A 6,638-nucleotide genomic window follows, 5' to 3' on the forward strand; every position below is an offset into this window, starting at 1 on the left:
CACACACACACACACACACACACACACACACACACACACACACACACGCAGACCAAGCATCTCTATCTTGCCCTAGAAGTACCAGCACAGCAGTCACTCATGGGTGCTAATGTCCTGCTCTGCTCCAGTTCACCCCCGCTGGGTACCGTCCCCTACAGCACCTCACCATGAGGAGGCTGGACTTGATACGGGTCCATCAGCCTTAGCCCACTGCAGCTCAGAACTCCTCAATTCAAATTCCCCATCTGTATCAGACGCTTGAGTGACAAGGATAACGGGCATTTACCACCACACCCAGCCACAAAAGTTATCCAAAGGATGCTCGAGTGCCGCTCTGTTAAAAAGGCAAAGTAACTACAGGTTACATTTATGTAGTGCTTGCTTCATAACAAGCCCATGTCATTGGGAGTGGAACTATTATTGTCCCCATTTCACAGACAAGAAAACTAAGGCTCAAAGAGTTGGGTTGTTCAGCCGTTTTTCAGTCATTTCTAAACCTTTATGATCCCATGAAGGGTTTTCTTGACAAAGATACAGTTTGCCAAGTGGTTTGCCATTTCCTTCTCCAATTCATTTTACATATGAGGAAACTGAGGCAAACAGGGTTAAGTGACTTGCTCAATGTCATGCAGCTAATAAGTGTCTGAGTCTTCCTGCCTCCAGGCCCAGTGTTCCATCCACTGCACCATCTAGGTGCCTAAGAGTTTATTTTGCCCAATACTTGCTCAATTAGGGATTAATCTATTTTTGTCAAAATAACAATAATAGTATTAATAATAGCCAGTATTTATACAGTGCTTAAAAGTTTACAAAGCATTTTATAATTTATTTATAATATATTTACATTTTATATATTTTACTTATATAAATTTTATTTGTATATTTATATTTATTTTATTTATATGTTTTATTTCTTTATTTATATAAATAAAATATGTTTATAATAATTTATAATTACCTCACTGGATCTTCACAGCAACCCTGGGAGGCAGATGCTATTACTACGTTCATATTACAAATGAAGAAATAGATAGCTGGAGGCTGTGATTTGCCCAGAGTCATACACCTAGGAGAATTTAAGGCCAGCCTTAGAACTCAGGACTTCTTGACTCCAGCCTCAGTGCCTTCTCCACTGCACCACCTAGCTGCCTCCAATATCCCTGATCTCCTGATCCCAGCTCAGGGTTCTTTCCATTACACCAGGCTCTAACAAGACTGTTCAGATGTTCAACAGCCAACAACAAAAGCCTAAAGCGTTTTCCAAACCAAAATGAAACTCGTATTATTTCACAGCATACCTCACTCACTGCCTCTCCTAAAAGTTTCACACAAGGCCCTCTTCTGCCAGGAACAAGATAAAAATTTGATTTTCTTTCAGGAATTTGGAGAAAATTTCTCAAATACCCTTAAGGAAAACTAAAGAACAACCATGGACCTGAACAGCATAGGAGAAAGGGGCTCTTATTCTCTGCCAGCTTCCCCACACATATGTACTGAGAGGGTTGCTAAACAGTTTGTTATACTGCAAACTGGATAATAAATTAACAAAATGAGGCAGTTTCAATTTCTGCCTGGATATTCTTTGGTGTGCAGTACATAGCATAGTCTCAGGTTTGTTCAAGAGGATATTAGAGCAGATTGGTTTACAGAAACACAAAATTCCTTTTCCTTTATTCATAGACACTTGTAGTCTCTTTTTTTAAAATGGGGGGAGGGTTGGTGATTGATCAATCCATCAATCCCTCAATCCACAAACACTTATTAAGGGCTTATTCTGTGTCTAACACTGTGCTAAGCACTGAGGACATAAATAAAAGGAAGAGCAACCAATGTTGAAAGGAACTCGTGTTCGAATTGGGTTACTGTACATATATAGAAATATATAAAATTACTACAAATTGCAAAATAATAATAACAAACAACTTTGAAAAACTTAAGAACTCTAATCAATGCAATGGTTAAACATTCAGAGGACTCACAATGAACATTGCCACCCACCTCCTGACTTAGAAGTGATAGACTCAGGAGGGAGAGAGAGAGAGTGGGAGAGAGAGGCAGAAAGAGACAGAGAGAGACAGAGATCTTATATATAAAGGGCAACTAGTTGTCACATTGGATAAAGTGCCAGGAAATTCATCTTCCTGAGTTCAAATCTGGCCTCACTAGCTGTGTGACTCTAGGCAAGTCACTTTAACTAAGTTTGCCTCAGTTTCCTCAAAACATTTGTAAAATGAGCAGGAGAAGGAAATTCCAAACCACTCCAATATCTTTGCCAAGAAAACTCCAGAAGGAGTCATAAAGAGTCAAATGAGACTAAAGATGAGAAAGAGAGAGAGAGAGAGAGAGAGAGAGAGAGAGAGAGAGATACAGAGAGAGAGAGAGAGAGAGAGAGATACATCCCAGTAGAAAAGGGTTTTTTGAAAAACAAGTCTCACCTCATTGGAAGGAATTCCAAAGGTCTGAGTCCCTTTCCAGAAGAAATGTTCAGCCTAAAACTGCTGTTAGTGTGTGTAATGGAAATGCAAATTTAAAGATCTTCCCTGCCCCTAGGCTAAAGTGCACCTGGAGCCTGGGGTGGGAGGCTTGTTTTTCAGTAGATACTTCTTGATTGGCCAGTGAGTCGATAAGGTTGTTACATACTCTGAGCCAGGAGAAGGCTATATAAACCCTGACGTGTAGCTTTGTTTTGGGGGGCCCACTTTGAGAAGTGTTCTGTGATTTGATATGGATTCTGGGAAGCCGTTGTCTGGAGCCCCCCCCCCTTTGAAAACCCAGATGTTGATTGGGTCTGGATGTAATGGCTGGACAGTTTGGAAAGCTGTCTACTTGATCTGTTTCTCAGACTTGATAATTCTGTCTGTATACTTTGAAGTTCGGGGTGCTGACCTTTTTTACCTGAACTAGGTAAACGATACATATCTGACTGATAAGCTTGTTAACCCATTTTGAGTTGCTTTCCTTTAACAAAGCAGATCCAAGAACCTGTGCTGGCAGCAAACCCTAAGGAGGCTTGGGGTGCTTGCTGCTACAGTGTGCTAGTGTCTTTAATCAACAAACAGCAGCAAAGAGAAAAATCATTTTAATAACAATAAAAATTACCATCATGATATTCAAAGAATCAATGATTCTAGAGTCTGAAGAACTGGAAAGGATCTCACAGGTCATCTAATCCAGCCTCACACCTGGAATATGAATTCCTACTAGAATCTTTCCAACATGTGGTCATACAAAGTCTTCCTGAATACCTGTTGCGGGCGTTTGCCCTCGCAACAGATCTAGACGACTAGCCCCACGGCCCTCTCACTTACCCATCCCGGGTCTTCGGTCGTCACCGGCCCCTCACGGGGAAAAACACCAGACAGAAGGCGGAGGAGTGAAGCGGGGTGGTTTATTCTTCAACAGTTACATGGCGGAGAGAGAGAGAGAGCGCCCTCTCACACAAGAAAATATATAGCGAATCCGAGCCAATCACATCGCAGTTTTACATTTATGGCCTTATATGGTGATCACCCCCATGGCCTTATATGGAGATCACCCCATATTCATTCAAAGCAACCATGGCACCGCCCATAAACCCCTCCCCCTCCCCCATCAAATACCTATTGTGACAAGGAAGTTATCTAAGAGAAGTCTACCAAATTTCCAGACTGCTAATACTAAGTAAGGGTTCACTTATGTTTTGCTGAACATTGCTCTTTCTATAGTGAGACTGAAGGGTCATATCTTTTTTACTGAAAAAGGGGAAAAAATTCCTTTCATGGATAACCAGTGAAGATGAGAACCATGTTGCTGTTTTGTTTTTCTGAATCACAGAGCATTAGAGCTAGAAGGATTCTCTTCAGAGATCATCTAGCCCAACCTCTTCATCCTACAGATGAGAAAACTGAAGTTCTGGTCAATTATTCCTCCTCTGCTATCTAAGAAAATGAGGAGTTAAAAAAAAAAGTCTCAGAGGAGACAACTTAGAACTCATCTACCCTAACCCTTTATTATTACAGAATTGCCTCTTTAGTATCTCCAATAAGAGTTAACCAGTCTCTCTGCTGGAAGCAAATGACAGAAATTTTCTTACTCCCTCATGAGTCAGCATACTATGTTTTTGGACATATCTAGTTGTTAGGAAGTTCTTCCTTATGTTGTATGGAAATCTGCCTTATAATTTCCACACATTGATCCTAATTTGGCCTTCCGAGACCACGTAGAATGAATCTATTACAGACATTATCTCCAAATGCCTATTGGACATCCCATATTAGATGCCCTGCAGGGTTTTTAAATTTTACATGTTCAAAACTAAACTCATTATCTTCTCCCTTACCCCCTCCCCACCCCCAAAAAAAATCTCCTTTTCCTAATTTTCTTATTACTACCAAAGACACTAACATTCTCTCTGTGGCCCCTAGGATAACCCTTCAAATGTTTGGAGACACATATGATATCCCTTTTAAGTATTCTTTTAACAATATTCTTATTACAAGTTCTTTCAAACAATTTTCATCTGGCCACAGTTTTGAATTCCCTCACAATTCTGGTCACATTTGTTCCAGTTAGCCAATGTCCTTGAAAAAAAAAAGATACTCTAAGTGTTAGTGGGACCACATTCATCCCAGATACTATATTTATTCCATCTCATCTTCTCCAGCAAATTTCCCCCTCTATTTTAGTCTCCACTCTCTAACATTCAAAATCTTTCCCTGCCTTCTACTTCCCTACTGCCTATAAATATGGCCATTTCACTCCCAGTCCCCCTAAAAATCTCACCTGATCCATCTATCTCTGATACTATTATCCCATATCTCTCTCCTCTTTTTCATGGCTAAATGCCCTGAGAAGGTCATCTACAATTGGCCCCTCCACTTCCTTTCTTCTCACTCTCTTCTTAACTCTGCAATCAGGCTTTCAACCTCATTATTCAGTTAAAACTGCTCTCTCCAAAGTTATTAGTGATCCCTTAACTGCCAAAATCTACTGATCTTTTGTCAGTGCTTACTAATCCTTCTTGACCTCTCTGAAGCCTTTGACACTGTCAATAATGCTCTTCTTATGAATATCCTGTTCTGTCTAGGTTTTTGTGATATTGCTTTCCCCTGGTCCTCTCACCTATCTGACCATTCTTTCTCAGTCTCCTTTGCTGGATCTTCATCCTCATTGCTGGTGCTCCCCAAAACACTGTTCTGGGTCCTCTTCTCTTCTGCCTTCATAATATTTTTCTTGGTGATCTCATCAGTTCCCATAGATTCAATCATCTCTGTACAGATGATTTCCAGATCTACCTATTCAGCCTTGACCCTCAGTCCTGAATCTACAGTTATCTATTGAACATCTTGAACCAGATGTCCTATAGATATCTTAAACTCAACATATCCAAAACTGAACTCATTATCTTTTCCCCAAAACCATTAATTCTTCCTAACTTCCCTATTATTGTCAAAAATATCACCATCTCCCTAGAACCCAGGCTTATCTTCAACTTTTCATGCTCTCTCATTCCCCATATCCAATCTGTTGATAAGTTCTATCTTTGTGATATCTGTAATATATCCACTTCTCTCCTCTGACATTGTTACCACTCTAGTGCAGGATCTCATCATGCCTGGACTTTTCGAATAGCTTATTCTTGGTCTCCCTGCCTCATGTCTCCCCACTCTAGTCCATCTCCATTCCACTCTGCTGTCAAAGTGATCTTCCTAAAGTCAGGTCATGTTAAACCTTCCCCTTAACTCAATAAATTCCATAGGTGGCTCTCTATCATCTCCAGAATCAAATATAAAATCCTTAAAGTTCTCCATAACCAACTGCTTCCCCAATCTTGCTAGTCTACTTACGCCTTACTCTCTTTCATGCACTCTATGATCCAGTGACACTGGTCTCCTTGATATCTCTCACATAAGACTCCATGAATTTTCAGTGGTGGTCCCCCGTGACTGGGAAGCTTTCCCTCCTCATCTGTATCTCCCAGCTTCCCTGGCTCTCTTTAAGTCTCAGCTAAAATCCCATCTTCTTCAAGAAGCCTTTCTGGTCTTCCTTAATGCTAGTACCTTCCATCCAAGATAATCTACAACTTATCATATATACATATATATGTATATGTATATCAATTTTATATATTTGTTTGCATTTTTTCTCCCCCATTAGAGTGTGATCTCCTTTAGGTTAAAGACTGCATTTGTCTTTTTTTTTATAATCCTAATGCTTAGCACAGTGTACACAAGCATTTAATAAATGTTTGTTGCTTTGACTTGACTATAATACAATCTAAGATCATAATCCTTTTTTGGCTATTATATCACACTCATACTAGCTTTGCAAACCACTAAATTCCCCAGATCTTCTTCACTTTTTCCCATTCTGCAGTTGAAACCAAGCACAAGATTACATTTATTCCTTTAAACTGTACTTTATTATATTTCATTGGTTTAGCTTGGTGTAGTGAAAAGTCATATATTCTATCTGGAGGATCTATGGGAGACTGTAAATAAGATAGATAGAGAGACAGACAGACAGAGAGACAGACAGACAGACAGACAGACAGACAGATAGATAGATAGATAGATAGATAGATAGATAGATAGATAGATAGATAGATAGACAGGGAGAGAGAGAGAGAGAGAGAGAGAGAGAGAGAGAGAGAGAGAGAG

At 39.9% G+C, this 6,638-nt stretch overlaps 1 long non-coding RNA gene across 1 annotated transcript in view; it reads right to left on the reverse strand.

Moving 5' to 3' along the window:
* The window catches only part of LOC138155775 (uncharacterized), a 16,342-nt gene extending 13,763 nt beyond the window's left edge, over window positions 1-2,579 (reverse strand). Inside the window, exon 1 of the long non-coding RNA XR_011166985.1 lies at window positions 2,436-2,579. This is a non-coding gene — a long non-coding RNA (uncharacterized lncRNA). The remainder of the gene's footprint in view (window positions 1-2,435) is intronic.
* Between the last annotated feature and the right edge of the window lie 4,059 nt (window positions 2,580-6,638).

This window comes from Petaurus breviceps, unplaced genomic scaffold, assembly GCF_028583685.1.
Source record: "Petaurus breviceps papuanus isolate PSGF00001 unplaced genomic scaffold, PetGlider_PUasm1.0 98, whole genome shotgun sequence".
Lineage (NCBI taxonomy): Eukaryota > Metazoa > Chordata > Mammalia > Diprotodontia > Petauridae > Petaurus > Petaurus breviceps.